The sequence below is a fragment of the Cupressus sempervirens genome, chromosome 2 (assembly GCF_028749045.1).
Source record: "Cupressus sempervirens isolate cs-2001-9-10 chromosome 2, ASM2874904v1, whole genome shotgun sequence".
Classification (NCBI taxonomy): Eukaryota; Viridiplantae; Streptophyta; class Pinopsida; order Cupressales; family Cupressaceae; genus Cupressus; species Cupressus sempervirens.
Window position 1 is genome coordinate 170,537,008 of NC_143119.1, and position 18,474 is coordinate 170,555,481.

The following is an 18,474-nucleotide window of genomic DNA, read 5'->3' on the forward strand; positions in this document are numbered from 1 at the left end:
TTCACCTTAGCTTCCTTATTTTGTTTAAATTGTATTGTATTTAATAATTCAATCTCCTACCAAAAATAAGAGAGAAAAGATAGATAAAAAGAAAATTGTGAAAACATATATATATATATATATGGCTACACAACATAAAAAATGGATAAATAAAGTAGGTATGATCAAATGGAATTTGTATAAATATCTCTATCATGAAAAACCATGGAAGGCTCATTGTTAAAAAGTGGTCCTTTGTATAAGAAAAACTGAATATTTATGATGTTCCTTCAAGTTTTTTCTTCTAAAATATTTAGATAATGAAATCAGAGGAAATTCCATACATGTTGACTTTGCTTCAAATTGATGTCCCTCTATGTTAATCCCAATAGCTGCTTATAATAATGTTGAGAACTAGAATTATGGGTTTGCATGAGATTCACTTTGGTTACTTGCAAAAGACTCCTTGCTTGAAGGTACAACCATAATTGATTGTGAATTGAAAGGCATAAGAGAATTGCTAAAATTATCACCATTTCCTTCCAGCATTTGAATCACTCTACTCATGCTGAACCAATCTCTTGAGTTTTACTAAATACACCACATTCCTACTTTGCGTAGTCTTATTGCTTTCTCATTCTCTTCACATTCTATTTCTACTATACAAAGTCTACTCAACCCCCTCTCTAACTCCCCTTCTCCATCAAATTGAATGCTCACTCTGGAAAATATAACTGATTGGACTGGCTCACCTGCATATCAAATTTCTTCCTTCCTCCAACAACCTCCAACAATACCATTCCAAAACTATAAACATCTTATTTTTCCCTCACCTCTAGAGAAATATATCCTAGCATTCCTCTTGTAGTTGTCATTGATATGTGATCATCTCTTGTACCACACAATTTGGCTAGACCAAAATGAGCTACCTTTGGTGTGAAATCTTCATCTAGTAATATTTTTTGGGGTTTTATGTCGAAATAAATGATATTGTTGTCACAATCTTGGTGTAAATAGGCTATGCCTCGAGCTGCACCAAAAGAAATTGAATACAACATAACCCAATTTAGGATTTGTACCTTGTCTTTCCCTATAAATATAAACTTGTCTAGAGATCAATTCGCCATCTACTCATACACCAATGCATTTATGTGTTCTTCATAGCAATATTCTATTAGTGAACCAAATGAACATGATGGATCATTTCAATAGTCACTACTTAATTCATGAATTGATCCTCACTATGTCTTGACTGATCAAGCATTTTGACCACCACCAAATAGCCACTTGGTAGCTTTCCTTTGTAAACCACACTCAAACCTCCTTCTCCTAGTTTTTGTGCAAAGCTATTAGTCATTTGCATAAGCTAAGAGCATGAATATATGCATGGCATTTGATGGACATAATCTTGGAAGATCATCTTTATGCTAGATAGATCAAGTTTCAACCTCGTCCTTCGATTAATGAATAGAAGCAATAATCCTATCAGTAACAATGCATTGATTCTAATGGCCGCACTTGATTAAAAAGGTTACATTGATGAAATACAAATGTTCAATGAATAAGATATATAGATGAGTAAATAAAAATAAAAAAGTGATATTCATTTGCAATGATAGAAGTTTTAGTCTTTGAGTTGTCCAAAATGCCTCAATCCATAAGAATTGACAGTGATGAAAGATATATTAATATAATAATAAATTTTAATGCCCTTTTTGCACTGCTATTATTTTATATCATTATAGTCTACCTTTCTTTTTTTGAGAAACCCTATGATGTTAGTTTATTGATATATTTTCTTATAAATAATTAAAACAAGAGGTTTGTGAGAGCTTGAGTCCCTGCTTTATGCAAGTGTCAATGCGACATTTCTAGAAGTTTTAATGATATTCATTTTTATTGTCATTGAACATAGGAAAATAAGAGAAAAAATAAAAAATATCAATCAATCAAATCAATTTGATTATCTTGCTAATGTGGTCATTGATATAAAAACTAAATTTTAAATTATCTAGAAATGTAAGATAAAATATAATTGTGATTTAGGTCATAAAATCATATCTATATTGATGAAAAATATTCAATTAAAAGGACAATTTTAGAGGTTTATTAGTAAAAATAAATTACAGAAATTTTTTGTGAAAAAACATTTTAAAAATTATATGAAAAGATATTTTAAAATAATTAATATCACAATTTTTGAAATCAAAACTTATACCATATAAAATTTTAATTTAGATTGTTGTTTCTTTAAAATAAATTTTATATTATCATTCTTAAATTGAATTAGATAATTATAATATCTTTAAAAATAAATTTATATTTGGAAAATATAAAAAACTAAGATTTTAAATAACATGTTTTTTTTTTTGAAGATAATAATAATTTAAAATATTTTATTCTACTCTTTAAAAAGTATTTGAAAAATTAAACAACTACACAATCTTAGTTGGGTACACTTACAATATATTCTATTCAAAATAGCTTATTGAAACCTATCTTCTCAACTTTAAATGCATATGCAAGAATAAAAGGAAAGGTTGGAATTTTTAAATTAGTGCAGAATATGGATCAATTCCAAATACGCACTTAAAAGTTTAAGCTTGTAATATAAATCTAATAAGTAAAAAGGTAAAGTCTAGTTGTTAGATTTTTTGAGGGAGGTCAAATGAAAACATTAGTTCATTATTAGGCAGGGACTAATAATGAACAATTCATGAGATGTCTATGTTTAAATGATAGATCGATTGATATAATGAAATAGATGATTTTTTTCTTAAATTTGTGAAAAAGAGATACTTGAGGTAACTATTCTAGAGCATACTTGTCCTTCATGTATAAATTATGGAGATTAAGAAGAAAGGGATACTTACCTAGACCAATAGCATTCTTAGTAGTATTAAACAAACTTGCATGGTTAGAATTACCTATGATGGCATAGACTATGTTTAGTATTATGATTAGGAAATATAGAAGAATTAAAATGAACAAAATTTTTTTTCTCTAGAAATAAAAATGTTGACGCTTTTTCTCTATCCGTCGACTAAATATACAGACTAGGGATTAGTTATGACTCTTACTAGATTTTCATGATTTGCAACTCAATTGCATTGAATTAGTAGTTTCGTAAATGCAGAGCTCTTCCTTTGACTTGCAATGCTCACAACCTTCACTAAAATTCTATTTTATTTTGAATCTATCATATATTCTTCGCAAGATTTGTCAATTACTTATATCAAATTTGTGAATAGGTAGTTGCATTGATGATTTATAATATCTAGCTAGACTCAAGTTTGAATGGTACCAACTACTATTGCATTCAAAAGCATACACTTGATCAGTGGCACTGGCTAACAGGTACTCTCTGATATCTTCTTTGCATAGACTTATATTGATGTACTCATTAGAAATGTGAAAGCGAGGGCTAGACCACAATTCCATTGTAAGATTATTGGTCAATAGGTTGCAAACATCTCCCCACAAATTTCTATCAACTATTGTAGTGGGATAGGTAGGATCCTATTTTGGGTGGCGATGAAAATGATTCACTATATAGTACTAGTAGCCACTAATGTTAATTAGAGGCATATTCACTTTACCATTGCACTTCAGCTGAAGAGCAAGGTCACTACAACCACTCTTCTTTTCTCTGAAGCAATATTCAATGGTTTGATTTGTTGAGAATTGTGTTTCAACCTTGCAAGCTCTTTTTTGTAAAAAATTCTAGAAAATTGTAACTGGAAAACTCTAGAATTTTTTTAGAAATTTATAAAATTTGTTTTTGGTAGTTTTTCACATGTTTATGAGTTGGAAAAAGGTGTATAATTTGTTAAAAATGTTTGTAGACTCTAGAACAATATAGAAGGGCTATTTTTAGAGTGTAAACAACTCATTATATGACTTTTATGGGGGTCTAAACTAGAGGACAAAATTATGGACAAAAATGGTATTCTTAGAGTTACAAATTACAAATGGGTAACACATGGCATGGTTTTTTTGTCCATTGTTTTGGCCCATGGTTTTGTAAAATCACAAATGGTTTCCAAGTGGAAAATCACTATAAAAGAGGGCTTGGGGAGGTGTTTGAATCATCGAGTTTAGTTTGCAAGACTACTGCTAGAAGGAGTATCACTCTTAGTCTCAGTCTGAGTTCGAGTTGTGGTGTTATGCTCCTATATAAACTTACATTCCAAATGTATTCTAATCTTCTAGATTTGATAATACATTGTGTGAGTTTTAGAGGGTGGGGTTTTACTCCTAGAAGGGTTTCCCCATGGTAATCATTATGTTATGAGTTTATTGTTATTTTGATTATGTTGTTATGCATTTCTTGAGAACTCTGCAATAGTTAGTTGAATTTGCATAATCGTTCTCTCAAAGATTAGTATAGGACGCAATTCCTCACACCTTTTCTGCATTACAAGTGGTATCAGAGTTTGGCTAGATTTGGTTCTATTTGTTGGGTACAAGGTTTTTTGAGCTAATCAAGGTTTGAGTGGGAGCTTTTGTAGAAGTTTTTATTTCTATGTTGTAGGATTGCAAAGATGGTGAGCACGTTAGGGAGGATTGATATAGAGAAGTTTTCTGGCACAAACTTTAAAATGTGGAAGTTGAAGATGGAAGATCTGTTGATTGATCAGGATCTATGAGATACAGTCGATGAAAAGAAGTTGAGGCCCACAGATCCAACTTTAGCTATAGAGTATGATATGAGAAACAGAAAAGATAAAATAGCTAAGTGAGACCTATTGAAAAAAATCACTTGTGAACAAGATTTTCTTGAGGAAGAAGTTGTATTCCTTGAGAATGGAAGAAGGTGGACAAATTTCTAAGAATCTTGAAAGTTTTAATATGTTGGTGACTCAGTTGACCTGAATTGGGGTGTGGATGGATGAAGAAGAAAGGTGCCAAATATTGCTATGTTTGTTGCCAGACTCATGGGACAACCTTGTTAGGGCCATAGGGAGCACTTCAATCATCTTGAAGATGAAGGACATTATTGGTTCTCTAATTTTTAAAGAGATGAGAAGGAAGGTCTCCCTAAATGCCAAAGAGGCTTTGAGTGCTTGAGGAAGACCAAAGGAAAGAGGTAAGAACAAAAAGTAGCATGGGCATTCTAAGTCTAATAATAAGGGGAGGTCAAAATCTCATGGTCAGTCCAAGGTGATCTGTTGGAATTGTGGCAAACCTAGAGACTTTCGAAAGGACTATAAAGAGGAGAAAAAGAGAAAGAAGAAGAAGCAAGATTCTAATTCTGAGTCCAAGAAGGAAGATGGAGATGCTTTCATCGCAACCTTGGCCACTCATGCAAGTGACAATGCATGGTTGATAGACTTAGGTGCATCTTTTCACATGAATCCTAAGAGAAATTGGTTTAGTAAGTATGATAATTTTGATAGTGGTAAGCTGTATTTGGGTGATAACTCAATTCTTGATATTGTTGGTCATCGAAGTATTTTTCTAAAATATTTTGATGGTAGAATTAGAAGATTTGATGGTGTCTTACACATCTCAAGACTAGCATGGAATTTTTTATCTATTAGTAAACTAATAGATGTGGGTGTGCATGTAGAGTTTTCTAAAGAAGGTGCAAAAATGGTGAGAGGTGTTATGGTAATAGTAAGAGGAAGTAGATTGGGTACATTGTATCATCTTGATGCATGCATGGTTAAGTGCAATGGTACTTTTGACAAAATTGTGAAGTGGACTACTTTGCTGGAGAAGAAGAGGGTTTCTCTTTCAACAAGTGGTCATGGTTTTTTGGATATCCAAGGGTGCTCTATCTACTAAATCAAAGTTACCTATAGAGAAGACTATGCTATGGCATTGGAGACTCAGCCACATAAGTGAGAATGGTCTATGAACCTCAAAGAACAAAAACTTTGTTGATGGATTGAATGATTGCAATCTTGATTTTGATTTTTGTGAGCATTGTATGTATGGTAAACAAAACTATGTTTAGTTTTACTCAAGTTCTCATAAGTCCTCATGTATTTTGGATCTAATCCATTCAGATGTATTTGGTCTAGTTGATGTTCCTTCTATTGGTAGATTAGTTTATTATGTTTCTTTCATTGATGATTTTAGTAAAAGAACATGGGTTTATTTTCTTAGAATTAAAGCTGAATTTTTCAGTCGTTTCAAAGAATTTAAAGCAATGGTTGAGTTGTAGACTCGAAAGAAGATAAAGTTCTTGAGAACTAATAATGGCAGTGAATATTGCTCCAATTATTTTGACACATTTTGTAAAGATTATGGTATTAAAAGTTAGAAGAAACCTTTGTATTCTCTACAATAGAATGGAGTTGTAGAAAGAATGAATACGGCCTTGATGGAGAAGGCTAGGAGTATGCTAAGTGGAGCTAGACTCGAACAAAAGTTTTGAGCCAAAGCTATAGTCACTACCTGCTACCTGATAAACAAGTCTCCTACATCAGCTCTTGTTGATAAGATGCCAATGAAAGTATGGTTAGGTGACAAGCCTTCACTTAGACATCTAAGATTTTTTGGTTGTGAGGCATATGCTCAGGTGCGAAAGGAGAAGCAAATGAAATTGGACAAAAAAATTGTCAAATGTATCTTTGTCGGATATAGTTATGGTGTGAAAGGATATAAGCTTTGGGATCCTGTTGCACAAAAGCTATTTTATTCCAGAGGTGTTATTTTTAGAGAAATTGAGCCTTCTTCTATTACAATATAGCCATAATGGATAAGAGAAAAGAAAGATGTCATTCAACTTCCCACTACACCTGAGAAAGTTGAATTGAGGCCCTTAGAAAGATAAGTTGTTGAAGAAAGCTCTATGAGTTCTGAATCATCAGAGGTGGAGGGAGAACCTGATCATTAACTTGAACTTGAAGTTAAACCAGATCTTGTTCGAAGGTCTAGTAGATAGAGGAAAGAACTAAAAAGGTATCGATATTCTCATGATGATTGGAGGTGTATTTTTGCTTTGAATGCTAATATTGATGAACCAAAATCTGTAGAAGAGGCTTTGGTATGAATGATTTGGAGTCCTAGAAGATAACCATGGAAAAAGAGATGGCAACTCTTAAGAGGAATAACACATGGGACCTTGTACCATTGCCTAAAGGATGGAAGCATGTTGGTTGTAAATGGGTATTCAAAAGAAAAATGGGTTCATATGGAAGCATTGAGAAGTATAAAGAATATTTGGTTGCAAAAGGTTACTTCCAGGTTGGAAGAATTGATTATGGTGAAATTTCTTCTCCTATAGAAAAAATGAAATCATTCAATTTTTACTTTCTATTGCAATAGCTTATGATCCATAAGTTGAGCAGATCAATGTGAAGACAACTTTCTTTTATGGAGATTTGGAGGAAAAAATTTATATGACATAGCTAGAGCACTTTGTGGTGAAAGGTAAGAGTCATTTAGTTCGTAAATTGAAGAAATCCTTTTATGGTCTAAACCAAAGTCCTAGGATGTTGTACCAGAAGTTTGATACATATGTATTGATTTTGCGATCTATGTGATCCAAATCTGATCATTGTATATGCTACAAGTCTGATGGTGATTATTTCCTAGTTATTGTCTTATATGTTGATGACATGTTTATTGGCAAAGGAAAATGTTTGATTGCAGAATTAAAATCTTAGCTCTCAGCAAAGTTTGAAATGAAAGATCTTGGTACGGCAAGGTACATTCTAGGAATGGAGATTATAAGAGAGGAAAAATAGAAAGCTTTGGCTAGTACAAAGTAAGTATATTGGTACTATTCTAAGAAGATTCAATATGAAAGATTCTAGACCATTGATTGTTCCTATTACTATGGGAACAAAGCTTTCAAGCTCACAGTGTCCTTCATCCCGATTGGAGGTGAAAGAGATGAGTCAAGTACCATATCAGAGTGTTGATGGAAGTTTAACATTGCCCAAGCAGTGGGAGTACTTTCCTGTTATATCTCTAATATAGGAAGAGCACATTGGGATGTAGTAAAAAGAGTTTTCAGATACTTGCGAGGTACCTCAAAGTACTCTATATGTTTTCATGGAATAGGATACGAGCATTCCTTGGATATTCAAGGCTATATGGATTCAGACTAGGCTGGTGATGTTGATGTTAGAAGATCCACCACTGCATATGTGTTTACATTATTTGGTGGTGCAGTTGGTTGGATGAGCAAGCAACAAGTTGTGGTTGCTTTGTCCACTATAGAAGTGGAGTGTATGGTAGCTACTCATGCCTGCAAGGAAGCCATCTAGCTTAGGAGACTATGTTCAGATATAGAATTCAAATAGGGTGTAGTGATAGTCAAAGTGCAATCTGCCTAGCAAGGAACCTAACATTTCATGCCAAAACTAAGCACATTGATGTACAATATCATTTTGTAAGAGATATGATCAAGGATGGCAAGGTAAAGCTAGACAAGATAGAGACTTTGGCAAATGTTGTCGACGCATTAACTAAGCCCATGAGCACATAGAAGTTCAAATGGTGTTTGAAGTCTATGGGTCTCTCAACCCCTAAAAATTAAGTCCATGAAACTATGGATCACTTGACTCTTGTAAGGTGTTCGACAAGTGGGAGAATGTTGAGAATTGTGTCTCAACCTTGCAAGCTCTTTTTCTGAAAAATTCTAAAAAATTGTACCTGAAAAACTAGAATTTTTTTTGAAAATTCTAAAATTTGTTTGTGGTAGTTTTCCACATGTTTATGAGTTGGAAAAAGTTGTATGAATTGTTAAAAAAATGTGTCTAGTCTCTAGAACAATGTAGAAGTGCTATTTTTAGAATGTAAACAACTTATTATATGATTTTTATGGGGATCTAAACTAGAGGACAAAATTATGGATGAAAATGGTATTCCTAGAGTTACAAATTACAAATGGGTAACATGTGGCATGGTTGTTTTGCCCATGGTTTTGGCCCATGGTTTTGTAAAACCACAAATGGTTTTCAAGTGGCAATCACTATAAAAGGAGGGCTTGGGGAGGTGTTTGAGTCATCAATTTTAGTTTGCAAGACTAGTGCTAGAAGGAGTATCTCTCTGAGTCTAAATTTGAGTTGTGGTGATGTGCTCCTACAAGAAATTGCATTGCAAGTGTATTGTAATCTTCCAGATTTGAGAATACATTGTGCAAGTTTTGGAGGGTGGGGTTTTTATCCTGGAAGGGTTTCTCCATGGTAATCATTGTGTTATGAGTTTATTGGTATTTTGATTATGTTATTATGCATTTCTTGTGATCTCTATAATAGTTAGTTGATTTTGCATAATCATCCTCTCAAAGGTTAGTGTAGGAAACAATTCCACACACCTTTGCTTCCTTGCATGATTTCCACATTCATAGACTTTTGGACAAGTTGGGGATGCAGGAAGGAGGCACATGAATAAGAATACTGCCAACACAAGAGATGTTAATTACTGAAAATCGTAATGAAGGGGCAGTCCCTCCATTTTCATCTTTGTTAGAAATGTGAGAAAGTGATTGAGTTATAAAAGGGAAACATGAATGGCAGTTAGATAGCAGAGAAAGAAATGGAAGAAGTCAAGGAAAAGATGAGGGGTAGCAAGTTTTGGGTTTATCCATGGAGGAAACTCCATAGTTAAACGCACTCAGGCTGGAGTAATATTGGGATGGGTAACCTCCTGAGAATTCCCCATGCTTCACCCCTGTGAGCATCACCCAGATTCAAAGAGTACTAAGTGTTCCATTTATTCTCAAGAGAGATGGATTCGTGTTGAATCACTATTCATGAAACATGAGTCAATGAGTTTGAATCAAAATCACACAGTTAAATTCTGATAGAAATATCACAAAACTACCATAGTCAATACATAAATTTGACATAGTGGTTTTACATTGGAAGACTTCTGGACAAGTTTGAGATGAAGGAGTGAGTAACGACATGAATATTGTGAAGAAAAGAGAAAGGAAATGGCCGCGGTGTATAGCGGGTGGGCTGAAATGCTGAAAAATACTATAGATGAAGCGGCGGTCCTTCCATTTTCATCATACCTATTCAGCGGGAAGCAATTGAGTTAAGAGGGGAGCATTAATGACAGTTGAATGGCAAAGAAACGAAGCGAGAGAAGGCGAGAAAAATGAGGAGGCGCGAGTTAAAACTTCAGCCAAAAATAACGTAGACATACGCTAACTAGACTTGCTCTCTTTACTTGTATTTCAGAATTCACTACGTACCATTGAGCCTTCCTGTCACTCGGTTAATTCCACATGCTTTATTTGACGCGTGAAAGTCGCGTATGACGACAAACACATTTGAATTCCACGAAAGGGCAAGTTCGACACAATGAGAGATTTTTAGTTTTAAAATAATATTTAATTTGACGTACAGTCGACGGTCGCAGATCCATGGAAATTCTGGTGAATATCGCACAAGATCCGCGGAAATATGAATGGTGGGTTCTTTGGGTTACCCTTAATTTGCATTGTTGTCGAAGGATTTTCCTCCATTTTGTACGCTCCATCCACTGAAAAAATGGTTATGCCGCTGATTATTCTTACTGGACCGATTAAAAAGTGTGATTGTAAGGTTAAGAATGTTAAATAGCTAAAGTTTATTTTTCTAACTTAATTTTTTTTAAGTATGATGTTCAAGGGTAATCATTATTTTAGTCAAGCTTATGATAAAATGCACTTCTCTACTTTAAAAATAACATGATGCATACAAACCATTCATCTTAGGCATTACAAATGGAGAAAACCAAGTATGGATGACATGTGTTTGTCAAGAGACTAGACGGTATACTCATACAAAGAGAAACTCTGATTTAATTGCATTTTTTGTTTACAATAATTTTCAAGCTCTTTGCTCTTCATTTTGCATTTTTGTTTCTAACTTCTCACTTATTTACATGCATCACACATTGAATGCATATTAAATATTATTAAATATCATTTGGTTTTGAAAGACAAATCGTACGACATTAGATTTTAAAAATAGACTCTTTTATATTATTAAATATTATATTTAAAAATGAAGAATATTTTGAGGTCTTTTTAATTCTTTCATATAAGATATTTATTATATATTTATTTTATTAATAATTATATTACTATTAAATATCTTTTTAAATTATTATTATTTTATATTATTTCAGTTTGATTAAAATAAGAAGAATTTTCAAATCCAGAAATTTTTAAATATAACAAGCTTATAAATGTTTTTGAGTGTTACTACTATTTTTCTTATTTTAAAAATTTGAACTTAGATTTTTAATTCATTATAAATTAAATTAATTATATGCAATGTAGTTTTTCTATGATTTTATAAAATATTTTCTTTTATTGTAATAGGTCAATGTCTACATTAACTGTTATCATTAATTATTTTAATTAATTATATTATACATTAAATTCAAGTAGATTCGAATTCAAGACATTTTGCATGAGAGACTCACAAGTTAGTTAGTCATCTTGGCCTTCTCTATCACTCTTGCTAAGATTCTATCTCTATCTCCCCCACCCTGTACCCAACCCCCACCCACTTCTATAAGTGGGAAGTTTTTGTTGTTGTTGTTGTTGTTGTTGTTGTTATTGTTATTATTATAAAGACTATTGTTAAAAACTATTGTGGTTAGGTAACACATATTAGTCCATTCCTAAGGCTATGTCATTAGTTGGATTATGGCTTAATATTTAGCTTAGGGTTAGACTAAGAGTTGTGAATAGGGTTTAGGGTTAAAATTTTAGTTAGAGTAAGGGGATATATCATTATTAGTATTATGGTTCAAGTTAGGTTTTACAATTTGATCATGTTTAGGATTAGGATTATGGTTAGGATTACACTTGAATGTTTGTGCTAAGGTTCAAGTTTAAGATTTATGGTAATGAAATATGACTTTTCTTCTTAATTGAGAGATTTACTAAATTTATGTGATAGTTGTTACAAAACTATTATGAAGCTAATTTATCTTTAATACCTCTTTCAAATTTCATAGTCTTGTTAAGAACTAGTCCCTTTTATATAACATGTCAAGACTTCTCATGATTATTGTTTGAATAAGTATTTGCTAATATATAGCTTTGTAGGTGCTTGGAGTCCTATAGAACATGAAATTGTTCTTGCCAAGTTACTAGATGTTCTTGTATCATCCTTGTAAAAACTTTCCTACTCTTCTTTACTAACCATTTATAATTTAAAAAAAAAAGTGTCACTTCATTAGTTCCCTTGTTGAATTGTACAGGAAGCTAAATCTTTCTTTGTAGACCTCAAGAGTTTGTGTTTTCTTGAACCTATTGTCTTCAAGAATAATCAACTAATAGCATTTTTATTTTTAATATAGAGTTTGTGAATATCTCTATTAAAAATTGGTACACTGCAATGAACTAAACTCTTAAATTAGTTTGATTCATATCTCTGTGAAAGATTTAATCCATACCAATTAATCTAATATTCTAATTGTTCCTACAATCTATCATTGTCTTGAAATATTATAAGGGAAGAAATGAGACGTTATTACTACCCATAATCAATCCACTTTGTACATAACCTATGAAAAATTGACATGCATACAAACACAATATAACCATATTTCATCTAGGTCAATTAACACTTGACCTCAAAGCATAGGAAATAGATGTTATGAAGCTACCACATAGATTTGGGAATGTTGGAAACCATCTCATCTACCTACATGCTTGAGTTAGTACTCGTTCTTGTGATTGGAAATAATCATTGCTAGTGGTGATTGTAGTCTTAGACATTTGTACTACATTTTTGTAATGTGACTACCATGGAGGGGGCTGCGTGTAGGGTTTTGTCAATAAAATAGAGATAAAAACAATAAATAAGGCTAAAATAGATGCAAGGGACACACATAAATATCTTGGAAAATAATTCTTCTAGAATGAAGGGGAAAGGCCATCCACACCAACAAAGATCTTCTTTATTGGTAATAAAATGTTTGAGATTCAATGCCGTTTGCTTCAAGTGATATATATAACACAAGAGAGAATATTCAATGAAAGGTCTCTTCAGATTCCCAATAATATAACTCTTTATTAGAAATACAACTCTTCAAACTTATGTGCCTTACTGCATCTTGAATGACCCATCTTTATATTTAATATTACAATTATCATTAGTGTCCTTCTTAAGTGAAGGTGTCTATAATGGAATTAACATCCAAAGATAAAGATAACTATCATGTACCTATAAACTTCAACATTCCCTCTAAGTGAGCAAGAAATCTGTAGATGTGAAGTCACACAAGGCTTTAACCAAAATGTCAATGATAAATTCTAATCACATGGGTCCTATAAATATTAATGAAATCACTCAACATGAAAATCCTACAATAAATAGAACCAGATTCTCTTATCACACTAACAAAATTTACACATCGAATCACTCAACATGATAGATTTGTAAGAATCTCAGCTAAGCCTTTAATCATAGGTTCTCAACACATGATCTATCATGGAATTAGTCAACATGATGTAACTAACTCCCATTACATATTCTCTCTAGATGTGATTTTATCTTGGATTTTCTGCACATGATGATCATTCCTAGATAGAAAGAGTTATCATAGATGATTCTTATAGTCTTATTTATTCATATTTGAATACAAATAGGCATAAAAAAAAAATATTTAGTTATTCATATGTGAATACAAATAGGCATAATAAATACCACGAGCATTACAAGCATATCTGAGAATGAAAGGGGATTCTATAAGAACTCCCTCTTAATTATGAACCGAAATCTCCCTCTATACCTCAACATCTCTCTCTAGTACTATAAACCTTATCTTTTTGCATTCGACAACCAATAGAAATTATTCATAACATCAACTATAATAGAGATCAATAACCATACTCTATATAATATGATCAATACTCAACATAAATTTCTTATTCTTTAAAATATTCCACCCAAAAAATTCCATTCAATTTGAAATATCATTCTCTCATCAAGTCTAAGAGCTAATTTATGGACCATACAATTGAAAACAAGAACACAAGTGTCACACTACAGCTAGATGCCAATCACAAATTTGCATAGATTCACAATATCAAATGTCTTCATTACGAATAATAAAGCTATAAATGGTTGCAACAGTTTCACTAGAACTTCCATTACCAAGCAATCCTTCTATATTAACTTATGTATAAAGTTCCTCATTCTATTGAATAGCCATAACATTTCTCTTTCTTAGGGATTTCCTTAGTTCTTCTCTTGTTGTTTCAAGTTTTTGAAGTATGAGTTTGATGTCAATCATTTTATTTCCAATAACATTTCCAAATTTCTAAGCCTCCATCTCCAAGGTCTGAACTCTTAAGTTGTTAGACTTCTTTCAAGATAACTTTTCTCTTATACCAATTGTTGGAAGTTTATTGGGAAAAAGAGATGCTGAGAGGGAGGGGGGTGAATCAAGATCTATATAACTTCTATCCTTCAAAACATCTTGAGTGTATTCACCATATTAACCATCTCATATCTAGATTATGCATAACATAATGTGAAATATCAAATGTTGAAATAAATCTAACTATGAATCACATCCATGAAATGTAAACACATAACACAAAGATTTTGGTAACTCATAAACTCTCCAAGGTGAAGGTAAAATTAGGATGGGGATGACACCCACAAATCTTTACTACTGGAGTAAAAAAGTTATCCTATTAGGAATACAAATTTGATCACTTTTGATGATGTACCTTATGAGGGGTCTGCCTTTTTAAGATATTTATAAGACCATTAGGTCGATCTTGATTAAAGGATTTAATAATTACAATGAAGTAAGGACTTTATTAAGATATTTGCAAAGGTTTGTTAGGACCACTTTGTTAAGAGATTTGTACTGATTTTTTTTTAAAAACGGATTTAGTCCCCGATCCTTTGGTCTGTACTTACAATAGTGATTATAGATCTCCTCCTTCTAATCTCTGATCTAATCTTTGATATGATATATCTTTATTCCATCCTTCACTACTTCATTATGTTGCTAAACTTTGTTACTTTACAACTTTCCCTTGAAGCCTCCAAAACCTAACTCCTTCGCATAATATTTTGCTTCCTTCATCTCATCTTTTAAAATAGGGTTTGGATATGCCTTTTTAAAGACATATGTAGTGCCTTCTAGACATTTCCCTTTTTGCCTCTTCATTTGATTGGTTGTCCTCCCTTCATAGGGATCAATGATCCATGTCAAAAAGCACAATGATCATTGTAATAAATGGTATGATCATTAAATCTTATTTACATGTTGGCTCATTTAAATGGTTTACCTAAAAGTTTATACCATTTTAGATATTTTTGTTCATTGTAATGCCTACCCCTACTTGACTTTTCTGTTGTATTGCTAGATTCTTTTAGGCTAGTATTATGATTATGTTTTATGATTAGTGGTACTTGGTTACTAGATTAGATTAGATGTATTTCATACTCAGTTTATATATGTGATGAGTTACTTAGTTATTTCAGGTGTTTATGATTGTTTCTATGATGATACATGTATATTTAATGACTTTTAGTTATTTCATGATGATAGTTAGAGGAATGATTTATATCCAATTCCTATGGTTACTTACCCCATACTTGCATGTGTATGGTGCATGTATACATTATCTTTATGTTTTACATTTCTGATGTGGTTGAGGAAGGGAGTCATAATCACCTGCTAGTCGAGATCTACATGATGTACCACTTCCTGCCATTGCCTGTTCAATTTAGAATATATGGGTTTGCACATGCATAGATTTTATGTAGATTGTAGGTATTGGGTATCGACTTCCCTACATTACTAGGATGAGCATGCCCTATCATGGTATTTCAATGGTATAAGTCAGGAGATAACTCTTGAGTCCAAATCCTAACCTAATTCAGTTTTTCTGGAAAATAGGACAAGTATTTGAGTTAGTTTCACCTTTTTGAATTCGTCAAGTGATTTGAATTCATTATTTTGACCCTAGAGTTTGATTTAGTGTTCTGTACTTTATGATGGGTTTCTGTATTTGGTTTTGTCAGTCTATGATAATTTTCTATTATAATTAAATCAAATTAAAAGATAATTTAATGATTGAATTTAATGGAAATTTTATAAGGTAAATTCAATATTTAATTATATTCAATTATTTGAGAAATTAATTAAATAAAAGAATTATATTTAAATATTTTATCAAAGTTCTAATTTTGGCGTTTTATATTATTTTATTTAATAATTACTTATTGAGGAGTTCTTTTTAATAATAAACTCTAAATAACATTATTAATTAAATTAATAAATATTATATTGGAAACATATCGCTAATTAATAATAGAGAGTAAGCAATTTTTTAATAAAGTTTATTTTAATTAAATTGCATGAAAAGTATGCATGTAATTAAAATATAATAAATTAATTGAAGGCAGAAAGAAAATTAATTTACTAAATATATTTTTAATTACTAGAAGTGTGCAGGAAGATGTAAAAAATAATAAGATATTAAAAGAGATTGATCGACAAGTTCCCTCATGTGAGTGCACAATGGAGCCCCAAATTAAGGGAGAACTCTTTATCAGTGATCTAGAGCTCATTTTGCAACAATCAAGGATTTTGGAGAGGCAATTTTCAAGGGAGGAAGTTTTTAGAGGAAAGAGATTTTCTCGTATTCTTCATGCAATTGCCTGCTTGCAGGTTAGCATTAGATTCAGGTAGAATCTAGTGTAAAATTTTACAATAGTTTTAGTTTTACAAGTTTTTGTTTGCTTGATGTTTGGATAGAACCGTCCTCGAATAGTTGTTGATTTGTTTGAATTCTTTAATGAAGCCCTATTGTGAATCAAAGTTTATTTTTATTTCAAAGTTATCTATCTTTGAGGAATGGAAATTTTGGAAAACCCTCATTCTTGTAAATTTTAATCAGTTGGGCTTTTGTTTAAAAATCAAAATTTAGAATGTAAATTTGATTGGTTTATTTGGATTTCCCTATTAGAGTATTGTTCAGAACTTTTTTTTTTTTAAAATATAATAATTGAATTTGATGGGGGGGGGATGCTTTTGTTTGGATTATATATATATATATATATATATATATATATATATATATATATATATATATATATATATATATATATATATATATATATATATATATTGTGGTGGGCAAGGCCACCAACCCACACCCACCTTTTCTCCCATTTCCTCCATTGTCGATGACAATGTGGCCATCAATGGCAGGCCTGCTACTGACACAGACCTATCATGACAATAGTGGCATACGTGCCTTCTTTGTTAGCTAACATGTTTTAAACCTTTTTAAAAGAAAGTAAGTTTTAATTTAATTTAAGTTTTAGTTTATTTACATTTTATTATTATGTTAATTAAATTTATTAAATATATTAATTATTAATGTATTAAATTGTATTATTATTAAATATTAAATGTTATTTAATATTAATATTATTGATTATTATTATTTAATTAATAATTATTTTATTAATAAATTAATATAAGTCATTTTATTGATAAATCAATAATTATTATCTATTAATAATGTTATGATTATCAAGTTAAATTTTAACAATATTTAATTAAGTGTTTTAATTAATTTATAATTAGAATGTATGTGTGCAAGTTTATTGCAAATTTGTAAATTAAGAAGATGTTTATCTTTAGTAAACTTAGATTTTATCTGACTGTTTAATTTAGATATGAAAATCATTTATGAGTATTAAAAAGGATTTGAAAACTAAATTTGATAATTGAAACTTTGATTGTATATCAAATTTTTGTGTTTTGAAAACAAATTGAACTATGAAAGCTATATTTAAACACCTTGTTATGTTTTTTTGAGTGTTGAGACTCGAGTAGACTTGAGAACATTAGTGAGTTTGTAATACCTAAAAATGAGAATGTAAACTTGGAAGCCTATAATGAAATTTAAATTTGTGTATTTTCCAAAACCTAATGGATTATGAAAAGTTACTATTTCATGTGCTTTATGTGAGGTTTGATTTACTAATGTTGGGTTTTAGGGATGACTTAGCTTTGACTAGTTAGGATGTTTACCAGAGGCTTGGGGGTTTGTTTTGTGATGTCATGGTGATGTTTCTATATGATCTTTTATACCCAACCTTGGTGATGTATTACATGTTTCTATGATGAGTTGATCTAATGATGATTATTGCTTTCTAGTATTCTTGTGTGAAATTGAGATGGATGATGTGTCTTTCTTGATATAACCTTTGAATCTTTGATCAATTATCTTTGGATTGCGTCCTAGTTGGTTGTATAGGATTGAGGTGATTATGTGATTTGGTCTTGGTGATGTCATGTTATGACATGGATTTGGTTTATGTTTAATTGATTTTGGATTAGTCCTGTTAGGATGATCGTATTGGTGGGATCTATGATTATGATCAGTCCTATTTATAGTATGTTCTAGTTGCTTGTTTAAGAACTAATGTGTGATTTATGGTCATTTGGGATCTTTTTCTTTTACTGAGCTTCGAGTAGATTTTTTATATGTCATGTTGGGAAGTGGCTTGCAATGGAGGTTGAGACCTTAAAGAGGCTGATGGG

The 18,474-nt window shown here is 31.4% G+C and overlaps 1 pseudogene; it reads right to left on the minus strand.

Moving 5' to 3' along the window:
• Positions 1–399: 399 nt before the first annotated feature.
• Positions 400–18,474, minus strand: part of LOC149571606 (rust resistance kinase Lr10-like) — a 91,613-nt pseudogene continuing 73,538 nt past the window's right edge.